Source organism: Anas acuta, chromosome 1 (genome assembly GCF_963932015.1).
Source record: "Anas acuta chromosome 1, bAnaAcu1.1, whole genome shotgun sequence".
Taxonomy (NCBI): domain Eukaryota; kingdom Metazoa; phylum Chordata; class Aves; order Anseriformes; family Anatidae; genus Anas; species Anas acuta.
Window position 1 is genome coordinate 6572279 of NC_088979.1, and position 23643 is coordinate 6595921.

Below are 23643 nucleotides of genomic sequence, written 5' to 3' on the forward strand. Positions count from 1 at the left end.
GAAATCCAGTTCTTGGGGGTAAAATGGCAGGATGGACGTCGCCATATTCCAATGGATGTGATCAATAAAATAACAGCAATGTCTCCGCCAACTAGCAAAAAAGAAACGCAAGCTTTCCTAGGCCTCGTGGGATTCTGGAGAATGCATGTGCCAGGCTATAGTCAGCTTGTGAATCCTCTATATCGAGTGACTCGAAAGAGAAACTATTTCGAGTGGGGCCCTGAGCAACAACAGGCATTTGAACAAATCAAACAAGAAATAGCTCGTGCAGTAGCCCTTGGGCCTGTCCGTACTGGACCAGCTGTGCAAAATATACTGTACACTGCAGCTGGGGAGCATGGACTCACCTGGAGCCTTTGGCAGAAAACCCCAGAAGAAACCCGAGGCCGACCTCTGGGCTTCTGGAGTCGGGGCTATCGAGGATCAGAAGCCAATTACACCCCAACTGAAAAAGAAATACTCACAGCATATGAGGGTGTTCGAGCTGCTTCAGAAGTTGTGGGTACAGAGGCACAGCTCCTCTTGGCACCGCGGTTACCTGTGTTACATTGGATGTTCAAAGAGAAAATTCCCACTACACACCATGCAACTGATGCTACATGGAGTAAGTGGATAGCGCTAATTACACAGCGGGCTCGAATGGGAAAACCCAATCGCCCAGGAATCCTGGAAGAGATTATGGACTGGCCGGAAGGTAGAGATTTCGGAGTACCAACAGAAGAGGTAACCCGTGCTGAAGAGGCACCACCATACAATGAGTTGCCAGAGGACAGAAAGCGGTATGCGTTGTTTACTGACGGATCCTGCCGTGTGATAGGGAGTCATCGGAAATGGAAAGCTGCTGTGTGGAATCCCACACGACGAGTTGTGGAGGCCATGGAAGGGGAAGGTGAGTCGAGTCAGTATGCAGAAGTAAAAGCCATACAACTAGCCCTAGATATCGCCGAAAGAGAAAATTGGCCAGTATTGTATCTTTATACTGACTCATGGATGGTGGCAAATGCTCTGTGGGGGTGGCTGCAGCAATGGAAAGAGAGCAACTGGCAGCGCAGAGGTAAACCTATCTGGGCTGCTACCCTGTGGCAAGATATTGCTGCCCGGGTAGGAAACCTGGATGTTAAAGTACGTCATGTAGATGCCCACATGCCCAAGAGTCGCGCTACTGTAGAACATCGGAACAACGAAGAAGTGGATCGAGCTTCGAAAATTGAAGTGGCTCAGGTGGACCTAGACTGGGAACGTAAGGGTGAGCTGTTTGTAGCTCGATGGGCCCATGAAACATCAGGACATCGGGGGAGGGATGCCACTTACAGATGGGCTCGTGATCGAGGGGTGGACTTGACCATTGAAGCCATCACACAGGTTACCCATGAGTGTGAGACCTGTGCTGCAATCAAGAAAGCCATGAAGGTAAAATCTCCCTGGAACAGGGGGAGATGGCTAGGGTTTCAATATGGTGAGGCCTGGCAAATTGACTATATTGGACCACTTCCAAAAACCCGCCAAGGCAAACGGTACATACTCACCATGGTAGAAGCAACTACTGGGTGGTTGGAAACATACCCTGTAAACCATGCCACGGCCCGAAATACTATCTTGGGCCTGGAAAGACAAGTATTGTGGCGTCATGGTACACCAGAGAGAATTGAGTCTGACAATGGGAGTCATTTTCGAAACAATCTTGTTACCTCCTGGGCAAAGAGGCATGGTATTGAGTGGGTATACCACATCCCTTATCACCCACAAGCCTCTGGGAAGGTTGAGAGATACGATGGACTGTTAAAGACTATGTTACGAGCATTAGGTGCTGGGACATGGAAACAATGGGACACAAATCTACCAGAAGCCACTTGGCTAGTTAACAATAGGGGGTCTGACAGCCGTGCTGGTCCTGCCGAAACAAAACCCCTACACACTGTGAAAGGAGCTAAAGTTCCCGTAGTGCATGTAGGAAGGTGGATGGGGAAGGCAGTGTGGGTTGCTCCTGCCTCGGGAAAAGGCAAACCCACTCGTGGGATTGTCTTCGCCCAAGGACCAGGGTATACCTGGTGGGTCATGCAAAGGAATGGGGATATCAAGTGTGTGCCTCAAGGAGATTTGACACTGAGAGAAAACTAATCTGTAATCTAAGTTATATGTTGTAGGAAGATGCTGTAGGATCAACGACAGGTCAACGTTGCAAGGAGCCGGGCAGTGCAACAAGGACTTGAGCTAAGCTGGTGCTCGCGTCCAGACATCCAACTCCACCTGCCTTGAGTGGCCACTTTGGCAGATGAAGACCTAATCATCAACAGTTCTTATGAACGTTTTCCAAGAAAGACCTATGGAATGAGAAGATACACCTGCCTATCAATCTTGTCCTATTAAATCCTTGTCCTGTTAAAAGACAAGGAATAATGATGAGGATGCTTGTATGCTAAAGTATGGGGATCTGAGTGTGACACAAATGTTATGGAATAAGGGGTGGAGGTTGTATTGGGTCTGGCTGGAATGTTAACTTTCCCAGCAGCAGCCCATACAGTGCCGTACTCTGCAGTTGTAGCTGGAACAGCAGTGTTATCACACCAGTGTTGTGTCTACTGCTGAGCAGCAGTGGCACAGTATTAGGCCTTTCTCTAACCCTCTTAGGGGGTGGGCAAAAGGTGAGGAGAGAAACATCACTAGGGCAGCTGGCCTAAACCAATCAAAGGGATATTCCATACCATGTGATGTCACACTCAGCAATAAAAGGTGGAAACAGGAAGAAGAGGGGAGGGGTGGGCTCTCGTTTGGAAGACGTCGGTCCTCCTCTCGAACACCGGCTGCGTGCGTTGAGGCCTTGCTTCAAGGACGTGGTCAATCATCGCTCATTTGTGGGAAGTAGAGAGTAATTTCTTTCCTCTGCACTTCCATATAGCCTTCATTTATTTTGTTTATTTGTTTTCCTCCCTTCTTTTTATTTTCCTTTTTTTTCCCCTCCCTTTCCCCTTTCCCTTTTTATTTTCCCCTTAGTTAAATTGTTAGTTCATGGTAGTCTTTATTTAATTATTATAATTATTTCCCTTTAATTAAATTATCCTTATCTCAACCCGTGAGTTGTTCTTTGCTTTACTTCTCCCCCTCCTCATCTAAAGGAGGGGGAGTGAGAGAGCGGTTGTGGGGTTTAGCTGCCCAGTACGGTAAAACCACCACACTGTTCCGTCATCCTCAGGGAGAGAGGAGAGCATTCTGCCTTTTCTGGCTGAAAGAGAGAAAGCACCAAACTAAGCAGCAAACCCCTGGGACTATGGGCAGCCCCTGCCTCTCTGCTCAAGAGTAGCTAGCGACTCACCCAGGCTGTCTGTGGCCCGTCTTCCTGATGAGCATTCGCTGCCGTCCTGCCCCCATTCCATCAGCTTCCTGCTTGCTGTGGACAATCGGGGCTGTGCGTTGGGGCAATCTTACCTGTCCTGGAGAGCCTTGGCACCTCTTCCTTCCAGCTGATTTCTCAACGGGAGAGTGGCCAGGAGTGTGCCATGGTCCGCTCTCATCGCTAGGTATGTTTCTGTCTGAAAGACAAAAAGCACCAAACGCAGCAGCATCCCCCAGGAGACCACAGGCTGCCCCTACTTCTACGCCCGAGGGTCTCCAACGACTCACCCACGCTCTCCTTGTTCCGACATCCTGATCCAGCAGTCACTCCCGTCCTACCCCGATCATGTCACCGTCCTCCTTGCTGTTAGAACCTGGTGGGTTTGCTTTGGGGCAATCTTACCTGTCCTGGAGAGCGTTGGCAGCTCTTCCTCCCAGATGAGTGCTCCAGGGCAGAGAGGACACAACTTTGCCGTGCTCTGCTCTCATCGCTGTGTGTGTCTGGCTGAAAGAGAAGAAGCACAAAACAAAGCAGCACCTCCCTGTGACCACGGGCAGCCCCTGCCTCTCTCCTCAAGAGGATCTATCAACTCACCCAGGCTGTCCATGTCCCATCGTCCTCATGGAGCGCTCACTGCCATCCTGGCCCGATCAGGTCACCGTCCTGCTTGCAGTTACAGCCTGGTGGGTGTGGGTTGGGGCAATCTTACCTGTCCTGGAGAGCATTGGCAACTCTTCCTCCCAGATGACTTCTCAAGAGGAGAGTGGCCAAGGTTGTGCCGTGCTCTGCTCCAACGGCCGTGTGATTCTGCCTGAAAGAGAAGAAGCACCAAACGGAGCAGCATCCCTCTGTGAACACGGGCAGCCCCTGCCGCTGTGCCCGAGGGTCTCCAGCGACTCACCGAGGCTATCATTGTTCCGTCATCCTCAGGGAGAGAGGCCAGCATTCTGCCTTTTCTGGCTGAAAGAGAGAAAGCACCAAACTAAGCAGCAAACCCCTGGGACTATGGGCAGCCCCTGCCTTTCTGCTCAAGAGTAGCTAGCGATTCACCCAGGCTGTCCGTGGCCCGTCGCCCTCAAGGAGCGCTCACTGCCCTCCTGGCCCGAGAGTCTCACCATCCTGCTTGCTGTTACAGCCTGCTGGGCCTAGCTTCGGGACATCTTACCTGTCCTGGAGAGTGTTGGCAGCTCTTCTTCCACCTGATTTCTCAGGGGGAGAGTGGCCAGGAGCGTGCTGTGCTTTGGTCCCATCGCTGTGGGAATCTGGCTGCAAAAGGAGAAACACCAAACGGAGCAGCATCCCCCAGGAGACCACAGGCTGCCCCTACTTCTGTGCCCGACGTTCTCCAATGACTCACCCACGCTCTCCGTGTTCCAACATCCTGATCCAGCAGTCACTCCCATCCTGGCTCGATCATGTCACTGTCCTGCTTGCTAATAGAACCTGGTGGCTCTGGGTTGGGCAGATCATACCTGTCCTGGAGAGCGTTGGCAGCTCTTACTTCCAGCTGAGTGCTCGAGGACAGAGGCCAGCATTCGCCTTTTCTGCCTGAAAGAGAGAAAGCACCAAACTAAGCAGCAAACCCCTGGGACTATGGGCAGCCCCTGCCTCTCTGCTCAAGAGTAGCTAGCGACTCACCCAGGCTGTCTGTGGCCCGTCTTCCTGATGCAGCATTCGCTGCCGTCCTGCCCCCATTCCATCAGCTTCCTGCTTGCTGTGGACAATCGGGGCTGTGCGTTGGGGCAATCTTACCTGTCCTGGAGAGCCTTGGCACCTCTTCCTTCCACCTGATTTCTCAACGGGAGAGTGGCCAGGAGTGTGCCATGGTCCGCTCTCATCGCTAGGTATGTTTCTGTCTGAAAGACAAAAAGCACCAAATGCAGCAGCATCCCCCAGGAGACCACAGGCTGCCCCTACTTCTACGCCCGAGGGTCTCCAACGACTCACCCACGCTCTCCTTGTTCCGACATCCTGATCCAGCAGTCACTCCCGTCCTGGCCCGATCATGTCACCGTCCTGCTTGCTAACAGAACCTGGTGGCTCTGGGTTGGGCCGATCATACCTGTCCTGGAGAGCGTTGGCTCAACTTCCAGCTGAGTGCTCGAGGACAGAGGCCAGCATTCGCCTTTTCTGCCTGAAAGAGAGAAAGCACCAAACTAAGCAGCAAACCCCTGGGACTATGGGCAGCCCCTGCCTCTCTGCTCAAGAGTAGCTAGCGACTCACCCAGGCTGTCTGTGGCCCGTCTTCCTGATGCAGCATTCGCTGCCGTCCTGCCCCCATTCCATCAGCTTCCTGCTTGCTGTGGACAATCGGGGCTGTGCGTTGGGGCAATCTTACCTGTCCTGGAGAGCCTTGGCACCTCTTCCTTCCAGCTGATTTCTCAACGGGAGAGTGGCCAGGAGTGTGCCATGGTCCGCTCTCATCGCTAGTGTTATAAATGGCTCAGGATTCAAATTAGGATTAAATAAAAAAATAGGATTTATTAAAAGAATATAAAGGAATAGAGGTAAGCAAACAGCGCTGGGTGCACCGGGAGTCTCTGCTCCACCAGGACGCACACCAGTTACATCAAGCAGCTGATTTTTATGCACCTAGACTAATACATATTCATTACTACTTCTAAAAAAGTAGATTATTATAATTAGCTTCCGGGGTCCAGTCCCTCCTACTGGAGCATGCGCATCAGTCTCCTCTGGGGGTCTCTAGGGGTCTTTCATGCTGAAGGCTCGTAGTCTTCCTCTCACCCTTTGTACTTACTCGGCACTATTCCAAGTTTATGGAACACTCTCTGTACACTCTCCGCAGGTCTTGTCTCCCAACCGTCCTTCAGCTTCTTTTTTCTTCCTCTTAATCTCTTGGCCCCCCTGGCCAGATACCAAGGATCCACATAGTATTTCATAACAGTCACTAGTTGTTATCAGTTGTTCTAAAACTCCCAGACATCAAACACAAACAGCTTTCTTATTTGACGCTTCACGAGTAATTAAAACATTCTTCCCCAGCCATTCACAGACACATCTATAGCAGTGTTAAGTTAATCTCGAAGAAGACAGGAAAAAAGGCTGTAACTGTTAGAAATAGAAGTCCGGAATAACAAAAGCAAACAGGTTCACAAATTTAAGGAGTGTTTTCTGAAGACTTGATAAATTGACTGGAATGAGGGGGAGACTGGGACACACTGCATCTGTGGTTCAAGAACTAAATTGCCAGTGCAGGGCCCAGGCAGACAGGATTCAAACAGAATTATTCTTTATGGACACGAATTTATGGACACGAATTTATGGACACGAATTGGAATTGTTAAAACATTCCTCACAATCCCTTATCTTCTTTTTAATATCCCCAATTCGTGTCTCTTCTGTTATTAATAATTGGATTTCATCAGTTTGTTCTTGGAGGGTCCAATCCTTAAGCATCATAATTAACATATTCCCTTCTTTTTTTAATGAAGTTATTACCAATGTACTATTTATTACCCGGTGTATTAATAATGTAAGACAAGGTATCATACAAGGTATAAACAATAACATCTTTACACCACATAACAATAAAAATAACACTCTTTTAACCCATGGTCCACCAGGCAGCCATGAAAATAAAAATAAATGAAAATAAATGAAAATAAATCCCATTCCATATCCTTTCAGGTTTGTGTTTGCTCGCTCACCTCCCCCCTCTCCTTCTCTGGGATGGGAGAGAGAAATGGGAAAGTGAAGCCTGTGAGTTGAGATAAAAACAAGAAGATAATAACAATAATAATAATAATAACAATAATGATTATAATAGTACTACTAGTAATAATGTGTATGAAACAAGTGATGCACAATGCAATTGCTCACCACCTGCTGTCCGATGCCCAACCTAACCCCGAGCAGTCCGGCCCTCCTCCCAGCCTGCCTGCTAGCAGGACAGTGAGAAGCTGAATTTGGCTTGGTCCTTGGCTTGATGTAAGCACTGCTCTGTAACAATTAAAAACAATTAAAACATCAGCATATTATTAACATTCTTCTCATCCTAAACCAGAACATAACATTCTATCAGCTACTAGGAAGAGTATTAGCTACTACCCTTTTTATCAATCTTTAAACAGCAATTACTAAAGCTAAATTTTCCACAGACTTCTCCTTCTTGTGCTAGTAAATAATCCAAAGCTAGGCAATTTTGATACAAAGCAGTTCTCATCTTTATAACTATTTCTATTACAGCTAATAACCTAATTATTCTATTAAGTATATATACTGGGGTCCTATAGTCCCACGATCTGTCTTCTGTCCACGTATCTGGATCATAATAGGCAAACACCTTCAGGGTTGATTCAGGCTTGTGTTACCGTTCGGCCTGTCAGGGTGATCCAGCTCCTGGAAAACGAATCACAATTTTATATAGGTTAAAAAAAAAGGGTCTTATGTTATTTTCTCAGGACAACCTGACCTTAGTGGGGGAGAAGTCCAGTCGAGGCCCTCTCACTCGGCAGTCAATACCCATAGGGGTTGCTTCCCTCGGTAGACCATACACACCGCAGTGGAGGGTCCTGCCCTGGTCTTGCCTTCTCCCTTTCCTCCCTTCAGGCTTGTCCCCTTTATTTGGCATCCTTAATTCATGCAGAGCCTCGTTGCCAGAATATTAGTTCTTCCTTAGCTTGAGTTTCAGTTTCCCAGGAGTGGACTCAACCCTCCAAGTTTCAGTAGTTACTGGTCCTTTTATTCTGGATGCATGGGTCCCTTTCTGCGGTTCTCACAGCTGTTTCAGTAGTCAGTAAAACAAGGTACAGTCCCTCACACCCATGCCCTTGAGCCAAAAGCAAAAAGTCAATAGCAGCTTGATCCTGTAAGAGCGCATGTCGCAGACTATTTTGATCTGGTAACATCTCCTCAAGTATCTCTGTCATGGCATAGGCTTGCTTCTTGGCCCAGCATACCAATTTTTCTAAGTTGTTACGTGCGGCCGCAGATGCCACTCCAAGCACTAAAATTGCCAATGCTGCTCTAGCTGCAACCCCACACAATTCAACATTATCATTGCAATCCGATGCAAGCAATGCCCATTTATGTCTGGTGATCTCACGCAACTGTAACAAGCTAGGAGCAAATACAATGAGTTTATCTAAGTAACATGGACATCTGATGGCATTTGCAGCGATACCTTGCCAGGCCCCATCCCCACAAATCAGAAGCACATCAGGAGGTAAGGCCAAAGCTGTACAATTGTTCCAAACACTGTAGTTGTTACCCCTTGTCTCCATGTTATGAACCCCTAAACCCTGCTTAGCAGCGTCATTGTAATCACAGGTGTTATTTGTGTTTTTGTACCAGTATGGCCCTTTCCCAGTTCCTGTAGCAGGATTCATCTGATAGCCACGGCTACGTTCACATTTGTAGCCACCTTTCAGGTTGATACAGATTTGACTACAGATACCAGGGTTTTGACATTCATCAATTCCACAGTTTCTCTTTTCTACAAAGTCAAACCCAGCTGGACAGTCACATTCATTTATGTTGCATTCCTTCAGGGGCTCATCACCCCAGTCCTTGCAGTCTCTCTGCTGGTTACACACTTAATTGATCTGCACTTGAATTTGCCAGGTCCAGAGCACTGAATAACATTGTTACAGTTTGCTTCATCAGTGCCATCCAGACAGTCTCTCACACCACTGCACTGCCTACTCCTATGGACCCCACCTTCACATCTGAACTGGTCCAGGAAGGGCAGTTAATTTCATCACTTCCATCCTTGCAATAAGGATCTCTGTCACATCACCACTTCTTGTGGATACATTCACCTGAGCCGCACTGCACCTCACTCACAGAACACTTCACCAGAGGTGCAGGCTGGCAGCCACACTGCTCCAAAGATTCATCCGAGTGGTCGGAGCAGTCACCTTGACCACCTTGACCATTGCAGACAAAGCTTTTGGAAATACATTGTCCACTACTGCATGTGAACTCTGCTGCACTACAAGTCACATTGCCACAATTCTCTTCATCTTCTCCACTGTCACAGTCTCTTTCACCATCACATTTCCACGACACTGGGATACACTGGGTCGACTGAGGACCACAGCTGACCACAGCTGATTTCATTTACCTGGCATGTTCTCATATGACACAGCTCAGCACTTTCGTCAGACCCATCTTCACAATCCGAATCCCCATCACACTGCCATCTGTTTGGCACACACTGACCACTGTTGCACACAAAGTCAGATTCAGCACACATCTTTTTCACATATCTTCTTCACACAAGCACTCTCATCACTGCCATCTAAGCAGTCTTCACATTTTACTCTAGCACCGTTGGCAGCAGTGCACAGTCAGGTGAGGGCGAGCAGCAGGCAGAGTGCCCTGCACCGTCACCTGTGTCACTTATACTACTCCTATTACCCATGCTGTTAGTGTCAGTGGCATCCTCCTTGTACCGTTTCTGTCTTTGTCTCCCCCCTTTTCTTTTTGTCACTGGCCATTCACCACAAATGGATGAGACACATGATTACTAGTTAGGAAAGAGAGTGTAACGTCTGCTATACGGCTGCAGGCAGTGCCAGCTGCAACGTTAGGTTAGTGAAAGAGCCTGCCGGTGGTCATTTGGTAGTGTAATCTGCGTCTCTGCACTCCTGCCCTGCGATAGAGCTAAGTCGTCATTAGTAATAGTTATAACACCGATCTGGGGACGAATAGTCTTTTTTTTGCAAGATAAACCTTTTATAAAAAGAATGCCAGAGTGAAGCAGCACAGCCGCTGCTGCCGCTGCCTCCATGGTTATGTCAGACAGGCTGCAGGGTCCTGATGTCCGCCCCTCTGCTATGTGCGGACTCGCCACACGCTGAGGGTCAGCTACCGGTGTCCACTGACGCCTCTGGTCTCCCGTAGCAACTCGATCTCGGATGTTCTGCAATTACTTCAATTTCCCCGCGTTTTGCAGCTTCTGTCAGGTCTATTCTGTGTCTCTCAGAGCCGTCCGTGGCTCTGCAGCATCTCTCAGGGCTCTCTCCGTCCAGCGGTAGTCCCTCTGTAGTGTCTCGGGCCTCCCAGCGCCGCTCCGGTCTCTCGGCGCCGCTCAGGTCTCTCGGCCTGTTCAGGTCTCAGCGAGTCTGGGTCTCAGTGAGTCCAGGTCTCGGCCTGTGCGGGCCTCATATGTTGCAGGAAGCATGTCATATCATGCTCCTGCCTTTTTCTTGTCACAGTCAAAACATTTAAGAGCAAAAATAGGATACACAAGATACACAAGATACACCGGGCCCATATATTAGGCACCACCACTCAAAACCTCAAAACTTGGATAAAACAGCACTTCTTTTCAGTCTGTCAAGCACTTTGTTTGTCTCTGCCCACTCCCCTTGCGGAGAGTACAGAACCACGGATCGGAACTCTGCACTCGCTTTGCAGCAACGCTGCGTCTCACTCACACAGCACACTCGCACACGGAGGCCTCCAGCACATCTCATTCATACCACAGGAATATAATTTAGAATGATAACCAACCAAATAAGTATTGTCTCTGACTGTGTTCTTCGTGAAGTGACTTGTAACACTTTGTTTCAAACCCTTACATTTACACAAATACTTTCAACACAAAATACATACATAAAAACACATACAATTATTAACACTCCAGTTAGTATCCCTCCAGCAGCTGAAAACATACCGTTTGTCTGCAGTTTCAGGAGATCTTTGCTCCTGCGGTGAGCAGCTGAGAGTGGAGTCCCCTCCGAGCAAAACGCTCAGGGTGCACCTAGGGGCGTCCACGCTGCAGCCGATCCCACAGCCGAGCAGAGTGTCTCCTGCCTGGCTCACCAAAATGACTCACAGAAAGCTGACTCCACAATCAGTAGGATTGTAAAGTAGGTATGTTTACTCAGTTCCGTGCAGCACGGGGCGGGTAGTCCCCCCAAAGTCGTGCAGGCCTAACGTGACAAATTGCTTTAGTAAGAAGTTACATATACATAAACATTCCTATACATATGCATAACCTGTCCCTTTGTGAACACTCCTCCTTATTTCAGACACCTCGGTTAAACTCTGAACCATGAGGTTTTTAATCTGGTTCTCGGGGCCCGAGAGGCTCCTGTTATCTGGTGGTATAAGTGCAGCACAGGCACAAATGTAGCACATATTCATTCTTAATCAATTGCTCTCTAATTTCTAATTCCAATGTTTCAGCTTGCTCTTTTCTGGATCCACGGGTATTCTACTATTAATGTTCAAAGCCTGACAGACCCCGTCCTCCGTGGATCAAAATACAGGGGGTCTTAAGGGTTCTTTTGGTCGTTCTATCATAAAATACTGGATCATTTTTAATTTACTCTTTAATTTCCTGGGGCCCCTATTGTTCCAATTTCTAATAATTATTCATAATGGACTTTTTGGTCATATATCTGGTAATTTGCTCCCTTTCTGGTCCTTGGTCTTCGATTTTATCTGACCCATCCGGGAATTTTACTAGTGGCAATTCCCACAGCCCTTGGCTGCCCAGTGAGAGTGTCTTGCAGGGGGTTTAGGACCTATCACCCACCCACGTATCCCTCTTCTCACCAGCCCAGCCCCCCCGACAGGAGATTAGAACCAGTGAGAAAACAAAAAGACCTCCACGCTGACTTTAGAAGTCTCAGTTACACTCACACACACAAAAAATGGCAACCGTACCCTTACCCAACCGGACGGTATCTTACGAATCAGTCGTCTTCGTCCAGACTCCAATCGGACGGTATCCACCAGCGTCTCTGCTGTCTTCGTCTGGGATCGAACCAGACGGTATCCAAACGACTGTCGTCTTCATCCGGTTCGATTCCGGACACCGGAATCCAACCGAACGGTATCCAAACGACTCTGTCGTCTTCGTCCGGATCTTCGCGCGCAGAATTACGGGCAAAAAACAGCCGGCAACAAGGGAGCTCAAAAAAAATCAAATTCTTTGCTTACCTTTATTCAGGTTCAGGATGGCATTAGTCCCGATCTGACTCAAACAGGAGCCACCAAATGGTGGGGCGCCTCTCCTAGATTAAATCAGAATTCAGGAACTATAGCCATCCCGGACGAGCCCCCAAATTGTTATAAATGGCTCAGGATTCAAATTAGGATTAAATAAAAAAATAGGATTTATTAAAAGAATATAAAGGAATAGAGGTAAGCAAACAGCGCTGGGTGCACCGGGAGTCTCTGCTCCACCAGGACGCACACCAGTTACATCAAGCAGCTGATTTTTATGCACCTAGACTAATACATATTCATTACTACTTCTAAAAAAGTAGATTATTATAATTAGCTTCCGGGGTCCAGTCCCTCCTACTGGAGCATGCGCATCAGTCTCCTCTGGGGGTCTCTAGGGGTCTTTCATGCTGAAGGCTCGTAGTCTTCCTCTCACCCTTTGTACTTACTCGGCACTATTCCAAGTTTATGGAACACTCTCTGTACACTCTCCGCAGGTCTTGTCTCCCAACCGTCCTTCAGCTTCTTTTTTCTTCCTCTTAATCTCTTGGCCCCCCTGGCCAGATACCAAGGATCCACATAGTATTTCATAACAGTCACTAGTTGTTATCAGTTGTTCTAAAACTCCCAGACATCAAACACAAACAGCTTTCTTATTTGACGCTTCACGAGTAATTAAAACATTCTTCCCCAGCCATTCACAGACACATCTATAGCAGTGTTAAGTTAATCTCGAAGAAGACAGGAAAAAAGGCTGTAACTGTTAGAAATAGAAGTCCGGAATAACAAAAGCAAACAGGTTCACAAATTTAAGGAGTGTTTTCTGAAGACTTGATAAATTGACTGGAATGAGGGGGAGACTGGGACACACTGCATCTGTGGTTCAAGAACTAAATTGCCAGTGCAGGGCCCAGGCAGACAGGATTCAAACAGAATTATTCTTTATGGACACGAATTTATGGACACGAATTTATGGACACGAATTGGAATTGTTAAAACATTCCTCACACTAGGTATGTTTCTGTCTGAAAGACAAAAAGCACCAAACGCAGCAGCATCCCCCAGGAGACCACAGGCTGCCCCTACTTCTACGCCCGAGGGTCTCCAACGACTCACCCACGCTCTCCTTGTTCCGACATCCTGATCCAGCAGTCACTCCCGTCCTACCCCGATCATGTCACCGTCCTCCTTGCTGTTAGAACCTGGTGGGTTTGCTTTGGGGCAATCTTACCTGTCCTGGAGAGCGTTGGCAGCTCTTCCTCCCAGATGAGTGCTCCAGGGCAGAGAGGACACAACTTTGCCGTGCTCTGCTCTCATCGCTGTGTGTGTCTGGCTGAAAGAGAAGAAGCACAAAACAAAGCAGCACCTCCCTGTGACCACGGGCAGCCCCTGCCTCTCTCCTCAAGAGGATCTATCAACTCACCCAGGCTGTCCATGTCCCATCGTCCTCATGGAGCGCTCACTGCCATCCTGGCCCGATCAGGTCACCGTCCTGCTTGCAGTTACAGCCTGGTGGGTGTGGGTTGGGGCAATCTTACCTGTCCTGGAGAGCATTGGCAACTCTTCCTCCCAGATGACTTCTCAAGAGGAGAGTGGCCAAGGTTGTGCCGTGCTCTGCTCCAACGGCCGTGTGATTCTGCCTGAAAGAGAAGAAGCACCAAACGGAGCAGCATCCCTCTGTGAACACGGGCAGCCCCTGCCGCTGTGCCCGAGGGTCTCCAGCGACTCACCGAGGCTATCATTGTTCCGTCATCCTCAGGGAGAGAGGCCAGCATTCTGCCTTTTCTGGCTGAAAGAGAGAAAGCACCAAACTAAGCAGCAAACCCCTGGGACTATGGGCAGCCCCTGCCTCTCTGCTCAAGAGTAGCTAGCGATTCACCCAGGCTGTCCGTGGCCCGTCGTCCTCATGGAGCGCTCACTGCCCTCCTGGCCCGAGCGTCTCACCATCCTGCTTGCTGTTACAGCCTGCTGGGCCTAGCTTCGGGACATCTTACCTGTCCTGGAGAGTGTTGGCAGCTCTTCTTCCACCTGATTTCTCAGGGGGAGAGTGGCCAGGAGCGTGCTGTGCTTTGGTCCCATCGCTGTGGGAATCTGGCTGCAAAAGGAGAAACACCAAACGGAGCAGCATCCTCCAGGAGACCACAGGCTGCCCCTACTTCTGTGCCCGACGGTCTCCAACGACTCACCCACGCTCTCCGTGTTCCAACATCCTGATCCAGCAGTCACTCCCGTCCTGGCCCGATCATGTCACCGTCCTGCTTGCTAATAGAACCTGGTGGCTGTGGGTTGGGCAGATCATACCTGTCCTGGAGAGCATTGGCAGCTCTTCCTTCCAGCTGAGTGCTCAAGGACAGAGGCCAGCATTCGCCTTTTCTGCCTGAAAGAGAGAAAGCACCAAACTAAGCAGCAAACCCCTGGGACTATGGGCAGCCCCTGCCTCTCTGCTCAAGAGTAGCTAGCGACTCACCCAGGCTGTCTGTGGCCCGTCTTCCTGATGCAGCATTCGCTGCCGTCCTGCCCCCATTCCATCAGCTTCCTGCTTGCTGTGGACAATCGGGGCTGTGCGTTGGGGCAATCTTACCTGTCCTGGAGAGCCTTGGCACCTCTTCCTTCCAGCTGATTTCTCAACGGGAGAGTGGCCAGGAGTGTGCCATGGTCCGCTCTCATCGCTAGGTATGTTTCTGTCTGAAAGACAAAAAGCACCAAACGCAGCAGCATCCCCCAGGAGACCACAGGCTGCCCCTACTTCTATGCCCGAGGGTCTCCAACGACTCACCCACGCTCTCCTTGTTCCGACATCCTGATCCAGCAGTCACTCCCGTCCTACCCCGATCAGGTCACCGTCCTCCTTGCTGTTAGAACCTGGTGGGTTTGCTTTGGGGCAATCTTACCTGTCCTGGAGACCGTTGCGAGCTCTTCCTTCCAGCTGAGTGCTCGAGGGCAGAGAGGCCAGGATTCTGCCGTTTCTGAAAGAAAGAAAGAGGAAAAGCACGAAATGGAGCAGCATCCCCCTGTGACCATGGGCAGCCCCTACTTGCGTTGCTCAAGTCTCTCTTGCGACTCACCGAGGCTGTCTGTGTCCCTTCAGCCCAATGTAGCTGTCACTCCTGTCCTGCCCAGATCACTTCACCTTCCTGCTTCCTGTGGACCATGGCGAGTGTGGTTTGGGGCAATCTTACCTCTTTCGTAGTGCGTGGACCATTGTCCGGCACAGTGCTGAAAAGGATTGACTAGGAGTGTGCACTCGATCGCCTCACTCAGTGTCCTGCAGGGCGCTGAGAGCCATTTGAGGTGAGGGCCTGAAGAGAGAGGAAAGAGAAGCTGAATTCCTCTGGTTGAGTTTGTGCCTGGAGCGGAGGCTGCAGCAGGAGGAGCAGGCAGCCGAGCAGCCTCCCCGTCAGCACGGGCAGCCATTACCAGCCTGCCCAACCGCCCAACCGCCGCTGGGGACAACATTCCGCACCAAGGCCGTCCCCAGTGCCTTGTGACATGGGGCACACCCTGCCTGCTGTGGCATGGGCGGGGCATTAATTCAGGAGCAGCAGTCTGGGGGAGCATGCTGGGGTCTGTCTGGGGCTGTGCTGCCTGCCCTGAAGAGCACTGAGAGCTCCCTGCTGAAGGAAAGAGGCCAGGAGCATGCCACCAAACGCAGCAGCATCCACCTGAGACCACAGGCTGCCCCTACTTCTACGCCCGAGGGTCTCCAACGACTCACCCACGCTCTCCTTGTTCCGACATCCTGATCCAGCAGTCACTCCTGTCCTACCCCGATCATGTCACCGTCCTCCTTGCTGTTAGAACCTGGTGGGTTTGCTTTGGGGCAATCTTACCTGTCCTGGAGAGCGTTGGCAACTCTTCCTCCCAGATGACTTCTCAAGAGGAGAGCGGCCAAGGTTGTGCCGTGCTCTGCTCCAACGGCCGTGTGATTCTGCCTGAAAGAGAAGAAGCACCAAACGGAGCAGCATCCCTCTGTGAACACGGGCAGCCCCTGCCGCTGTGCCCGAGGGTCTCCAGCGACTCACCGAGGCTATCATTGTTCCGTCATCCTCAGGGAGAGAGGCCAGCATTCTGCCTTTTCTGGCTGAAAGAGAGAAAGCACCAAACTAAGCAGCAAACCCCTGGGACTATGGACAGCCCCTGCCTCTCTGCTCAAGAGTAGCTAGCGATTCACCCAGGCTGTCCGTGGCCCGTCGTCCTCATGGAGCGCTCACTGCCCTCCTGGCCCGAGCGTCTCACCATCCTGCTTGCTGTTACAGCCTGCTGGGCCTAGCTTCGGGACATCTTACCTGTCCTGGAGAGTGTTGGCAGCTCTTCTTCCACCTGATTTCTCAGGGGGAGAGTGGCCAGGAGCGTGCTGTGCTTTGGTCCCATCGCTGTGGGAATCTGGCTGCAAAAGGAGAAACACCAAACGGAGCAGCATCCTCCAGGAGACCACAGGCTGCCCCTACTTCTGTGCCCGACGGTCTCCAACGACTCACCCACGCTCTCCGTGTTCCAACATCCTGATCCAGCAGTCACTCCCATCCTGGCTCGATCATGTCACTGTCCTGCTTGCTAATAGAACCTGGTGGCTCTGGGTTGGGCCGATCATACCTGTCCTGGAGAGCGTTGGCTCAACTTCCAGCTGAGTGCTCGAGGACAGAGGCCAGCATTCGCCTTTTCTGCCTGAAAGAGAGAAAGCACCAAACTAAGCAGCAAACCCCTGGGACTATGGGCAGCCCCTGCCTCTCTGCTCAAGAGTAGCTAGCGACTCACCCAGGCTGTCTGTGGCCCGTCTTCCTGATGAGCATTCGCTGCCGTCCTGCCCCCATTCCATCAGCTTCCTGCTTGCTGTGGACAATCGGGGCTGTGCGTTGGGGCAATCTTACCTGTCCTGGAGAGCCTTGGCACCTCTTCCTTCCAGCTGATTTCTCAACGGGAGAGTGGCCAGGAGTGTGCCATGGTCCGCTCTCATCGCTAGGTATGTTTCTGTCTGAAAGACAAAAAGCACCAAACGCAGCAGCATCCCCCAGGAGACCACAGGCTGCCCCTAAATCTACGCCCGAGGGTCTCCAACGACTCACCCACGCTCTCCTTGTTCCGACATCCTGATCCAGCAGTCACTCCCGTCCTGGCCCGATCATGTCACCGTCCTGCTTGCTAACAGAACCTGGTGGCTCTGGGTTGGGCCGATCATACCTGTCCTGGAGAGCGTTGGCTCAACTTCCAGCTGAGTGCTCGAGGACAGAGGCCAGCATTCGCCTTTTCTGCCTGAAAGAGAGAAAGCACCAAACTAAGCAGCAAACCCCTGGGACTATGGGCAGCCCCTGCCTCTCTGCTCAAGAGTAGCTAGCGACTCACCCAGGCTGTCTGTGGCCCGTCTTCCTGATGCAGCATTCGCTGCCCTCCTGCCCCCATTCCATCAGCTTCCTGCTTGCTGTGGACAATCGGGGCTGTGCGTTGGGGCAATCTTACCTGTCCTGGAGAGCCTTGGCACCTCTTCCTTCCAGCTGATTTCTCAACGGGAGAGTGGCCAGGAGTGTGCCATGGTCCGCTCTCATCGCTAGGTATGTTTCTGTCTGAAAGACAAAAAGCACCAAACGCAGCAGCATCCCCCAGGAGACCACAGGCTGCCCCTACTTCTACGCCCGAGGGTCTCCAACGACTCACCCACGCTCTCCTTGTTCCGACATCCTGATCCAGCAGTCACTCCCGTCCTGGCCCGATCATGTCACCGTCCTCCTTGCTGTTAGAACCTGGTGGGTTTGGTTTGGGGCAATCTTACCTGTCCTGGAGAGCGTTGGCAGCTCTTCCTCCCAGATGAGTGCTCCAGGGCAGAGAGGACACAACTTTGCCGTGCTCTGCTCTCATCGCTGTGTGTGTCTGGCTGAAAGAGAAGAAGCACAAAACAAAGCAGCACCTCCCTGTGACCACGGGCAGCCCCTGCCTCTCTCCTCAAGAGGATCTATCAACTCACCCAGGCTGTCCATGTCCCATCGTCCTCATGGAGCGCTCACTGCCATCCTGGCCCGATCAGGTCACCGTCCTGCTTGCAGTTACAGCCTGGTGGGTGTGGGTTGGGGCAATCTTACCTGTCCTGGAGAGCGTTGGCAACTCTTCCTCCCAGATGACTTCTCAAGAGGAGAGCGGCCAAGGTTGTGCCGTGCTCTGCTCCAACGGCCGTGTGATTCTGCCTGAAAGAGAAGAAGCACCAAACGGAGCAGCATCCCTCTGTGAACACGGGCAGCCCCTGCCGCTGTGCCCGAGGGTCTCCAGCGACTCACCGAGGCTATCATTGTTCCGTCATCCTCAGGGAGAGAGGCCAGCATTCTGCCTTTTCTGGCTGAAAGAGAGAAAGCACCAAACTAAGCAGCAAACCCCTGGGACTATTAGCAGCCCCTGCCTCTCTGCTCAAGAGTAGCTAGCGATTCACCCAGGCTGTCCGTGGCCCGTCGTCCTCATGGAGCGCTCACTGCCCTCCTGGCCCGAGCGTCTCACCATCCTGCTTGCTGTTACAGCCTGCTGGGCCTAGCTTCGGGACATCTTACCTGTCCTGGAGAGTGTTGGCAGCTCTTCTTCCACCTGATTTCTCAGGGGGAGAGTGGCCAGGAGCGTGCTGTGCTTTGGTCCCATCGCTGTGGGAATCTGGCTGCAAAAGGAGAAACACCAAACGGAGCAGCATCCTCCAGGAGACCACAGGCTGCCACTACTTCTGTGCCCGACGGTCTCCAACGACTCACCCACGCTCTCCGTGTTCCAACATCCTGATCCAGCAGTCACTCCCGTCCTGGCCCGATCATGTCACCGTCCTGCTTGCTAACAGAACCTGGTGGCTCTGGGTTGGGCCGATCATACCTGTCCTGGAGAGCGTTGGCTCAACTTCCAGCTGAGTGCTCGAGGACAGAGGCCAGCATTCGCCTTTTCTGCCTGAAAGAGAGAAAGCACCAAACTAAGCAGCAAACCCCTGGGACTATGGGCAGCCCCTGCCTCTCTGCTCAAGAGTAGCTAGCGACTCACCCAGGCTGTCTGTGGCCCGTCTTCCTGATGCAGCATTCGCTGCCCTCCTGCAGCGAATACCTGTCCTGGTATTCATACCTGTCCTGGAGAGCGTTGGCTCAACTTCCAGCTGAGTGCTCGAGGACAGAGGCCAGCATTCGCCTTTTCTGCCTGAAAGAGAGAAAGCACCAAACTAAGCAGCAAACCCCTGGGACTATGGGCAGCCCCTGCCTCTCTGCTCAAGAGTAGCTAGCGACTCACCCAGGCTGTCCGTGGCCCGTCTTCCTGATGCAGCATTCGCTGCCGTCCTGCCCCCATTCCATCAGCTTCCTGCTTGCTGTGGACAATCGGGGCTGTGCGTTGGGGCAATCTTACCTGTCCTGGAGAGCCTTGGCACCTCTTCCTTCCAGCTGATTTCTCAACGGGAGAGTGGCCAGGAGTGTGCCATGGTCCCCTCTCATCGCTAGGTATGTTTCTGTCTGAAAGACAAAAAGCACCAAACGCAGCAGCATCCCCCAGGAGACCACAGGCTGCCCCTACTTCTACGCCCGAGGGTCTCCAACGACTCACCCACGCTCTCCTTGTTCCGACATCCTGATCCAGCAGTCACTCCCGTCCTGGCCCGATCATGTCACCGTCCTCCTTGCTGTTAGAACCTGGTGGGTTTGGTTTGGGGCAATCTTACCTGTCCTGGAGAGCGTTGCGAGCTCTTCCTTCCAGCTGAGTGCTCGAGGGCAGAGAGGCCAGGATTCTGCCGTTTCTGAAAGAAAGAAAGAGGAAAAGCACGAAATGGAGCAGCATCCCCCTGTGACCATGGGCAGCCCCTACTTGCGTTGCTCAAGTCTCTCTTGCGACTCACCGAGGCTGTCTGTGTCCCTTCAGCCCAATGTAGCTGTCACTCCTGTCCTGCCCAGATCACTTCACCTTCCTGCTTCCTGTGGACCATGGCGAGTGTGGTTTGGGGCAATCTTACCTCTTTCGTAGTGCGTGGACCATTGTCTGGCACAGTGCTGAAAAGGATTGACTAGGAGTGTGCACTCGATCGCCTCACTCAGTGTCCTGCAGGGCGCTGAGAGCCATTTGAGGTGAGGGCCTGAAGAGAGAGGAAAGAGAAGCTGAATTCCTCTGGTTGAGTTTGTGCCTGGAGCGGAGGCTGCAGCAGGAGGAGCAGGCAGCCGAGCAGCCTCCCCGTCAGCACGGGCAGCCATTACCAGCCTGCCCAACCGCCCAACCGCCGCTGGGGACAACATTCCGCACCAAGGCCGTCCCCAATGCCTTGTGACATGGGGCACACCCTACCTGCTGTGGCATGGGCGGGGCATTAATTCAGGAGCAGCAGTCTGGGGGAGCATGCTGGGGTCTGTCTGGGACTGTGCTGCCTGCCCTGAAGAGCTCTGAGAGCTCCCTGCTGAAGGAAAGAGGCCAGGAGCATGCCACCAAACGCAGCAGCATCCACCTGAGACCACAGGCTGCCCCTACTTCTACGCCCAAGGGTCTCCAACGACTCACCCACGCTCTCCTTGTTCCGACATCCTGATGCAGCAGTCACTCCCGTCCTACCCCGATCATGTCACCGTCCTCCTTGCTGTTAGAACCTGGTGGGTTTGCTTTGGGGCAATCTTACCTGTCCTGGAGAGCGTTGGCAACTCTTCCTCCCAGATGACTTCTCAAGAGGAGAGCGGCCAAGGTTGTGCCGTGCTCTGCTCCAACGGCCGTGTGATTCTGCCTGAAAGAGAAGAAGCACCAAACGGAGCAGCATCCCTCTGTGAACACGGGCAGCCCCTGCCGCTGTGCCCGAGGGTCTCCAGCGACTCACCGAGGCTATCATTGTTCCGTCATCCTCAGGGAGAGAGGCCAGCATTCTGCCTTTTCTGGCTGAAAGAGAGAAAGCACCAAACTAAGCAGCAAACCCCTGGGACTATGGGCAGCCCCTGCCTCTCTGCTCAAGAGTAGCTAGCGACTCACCCAGGCTGTCCGTGGCCCGTCGTCCTCATGGAGCGCTCACTGCCCTCCTGGCCCGAGCGTCTCACCATCCTGCTTGCTGTTACAGCCTGCTGGGCGTAGCTTCGGGACATCTTACCTGTCCTGGAGAGTGTTGGCAGCTCTTCTTCCACCTGATTTCTCAGGGGGAGAGTGGCAAGGAGCGTGCTGTGCTTTGGTCCCATCGCTGTGGGAATCTGGCTGCAAAAGGAGAAACACCAAACGGAGCAGCATCCTCCAGGAGACCACAGGCTGCCCCTACTTCTGTGCCCGACGGTCTCCAACGACTCACCCACGCTCTCCGTGTTCCGACATCCTGATCCAGCAGTCACTCCCGTCCTGGCCCGATCATGTCACCGTCCTGCTTGCTAACAGAACCTGGTGGCTCTGGGTTGGGCCGATCATACCTGTCCTGGAGAGCGTTGGCTCAACTTCCAGCTGAGTGCTCAAGGACAGAGGCCAGCATTCGCCTTTTCTGCCTGAAAGAGAGAAAGCACCAAACTAAGCAGCAAACCCCTGGGACTATGGGCAGCCCCTGCCTCTCTGCTCAAGAGTAGCTAGCGACTCACCCAGGCTGTCTGTGGCCCGTCTTCCTGATGCAGCATTCGCTGCCGTCCTGCCCCCATTCCATCAGCTTCCTGCTTGCTGTGGACAATCGGGGCTGTGCGTTGGGGCAATCTTACCTGTCCTGGAGAGCCTTGGCACCTCTTCCTTCCAGCTGATTTCTCAACGGGAGAGTGGCCAGGAGTGTGCCATGGTCCGCTCTCATCGCTAGGTATGTTTCTGTCTGAAAGACAAAAAGCACCAAACGCAGCAGCATCCCCCAGGAGACCACAGGCTGCCCCTACTTCTATGCCCGAGGGTCTCCAACGACTCACCCACGCTCTCCTTGTTCCGACATCCTGATCCAGCAGTCACTCCCGTCCTACCCCGATCATGTCACCGTCCTCCTTGCTGTTAGAAACTGGTGGGTTTGGTTTGGGGCAATCTTACCTGTCCTGGAGAGCGTTGGCAGCTCTTCCTCCCAGATGAGTGCTCCAGGGTAGAGAGGACACAACTTTGCCGTGCTCTGCTCTCATCGCTGTGTGTGTCTGGCTGAAAGACAAGAAGCACAAAACAAAGCAGCGCCTTCCTGTGACCACGGGCAGCCCCTGCCTCTCTCCTCAAGAGGATCTATCAACTCACCCAGGCTGTCCATATCCTATCGTCCTCATGGAGCGCTCACTGCCATCCTGGCCCGATCAGGTCACCGTCCTCCTTGCTCTTAGAACCTGGTGGCTGTGGGTTGGGCAGATCATACCTGTCCTGGAGAGCGGTGGCAGCTCTTCCTTCCAGCTGAGTGCTCGAGGACAGAGGCCAGCATTCGCCTTCTCTGCCTGAAAGAGAGAAAGCACCAAACTAAGCAGCAAACCCCTGGGACTATGGGCAGCCCCTGCCTCTCTGCTCAAGAGTAGCTAGCGACTCACCCAGGCTGTCTGTGGCCCGTCTTCCTGATGCAGCATTCGCTGCCGTCCTGCCCCCATTCCATCAGCTTCCTGCTGGCTGTGGACAATCGGGGCTGTGCGTTGGGGCAATCTTACCTGTCCTGGAGAGCCTTGGCACCTCTTCCTTCCAGCTGATTTCTCAACGGGAGAGTGGCCAGGAGTGTGCCATGGTCCCCTCTCATCGCTAGGTATGTTTCTGTCTGAAAGACAAAAAGCACCAAACGCAGCAGCATCCCCCAGGAGACCACAGGCTGCCCCTACTTCTACGCCCGAGGGTCTCCAACGACTCACCCACGCTCTCCTTGTTCCGACATCCTGATCCAGCAGTCACTCCCGTCCTACCCCGATCAGGTCACCGTCCTCCTTGCTGTTAGAACCTGGTGGGTTTGGTTTGGGGCAATCTTACCTGTCCTGGAGAGCGTTGGCAGCTCTTCCTTCCAGCTGAGTGCTCGAGGGCAGAGAGGCCAGGATTCTGCCGTTTCTGAAAGAAAGAAAGAGGAAAAGCACGAAATGGAGCAGCATCCCCCTGTGACCATGGGCAGCCCCTACTTGCGTTGCTCAAGTCTCTCTTGCGACTCACCGAGGCTGTCTGTGTCCCTTCAGCCCAATGTAGCTGTCACTCCTGTCCTGCCCAGATCACTTCACCTTCCTGCTTCCTGTGGACCATGGCGAGTGTGGTTTGGGGCAATCTTACCTCTTTCGTAGTGCGTGGACCATTGTCCGGCACAGTGCTGAAAAGGATTGACTAGGAGTGTGCACTCGATCGCCTCACTCAGTGTCCTGCAGGGCGCTGAGAGCCATTTGAGGTGAGGGCCTGAATAGAGAGAGGAAAGAGAAGCTGAATTCCTCTGGTTGAGTTTGTGCCTGGAGCGGAGGCTGCAGCAGGAGGAGCAGGCAGCCGAGCAGCCTCCCCGTCAGCACGGGCAGCCATTACCAGCCTGCCCAACCGCC

General features: G+C 52.3%; 1 long non-coding RNA gene across 1 annotated transcript; it reads right to left on the bottom strand.

The window, feature by feature from the left end:
- Positions 1-5786: 5786 nt before the first annotated feature.
- LOC137844410 (uncharacterized) lies at positions 5787-10593 on the bottom strand. The gene is made up of 2 exons (XR_011089894.1): positions 7764-10593; positions 5787-7291 (listed from the first exon to the last, which is right to left on the bottom strand). It is a non-coding gene; the product is annotated as an uncharacterized lncRNA (long non-coding RNA).
- Between the last annotated feature and the right edge of the window lie 13050 nt (positions 10594-23643).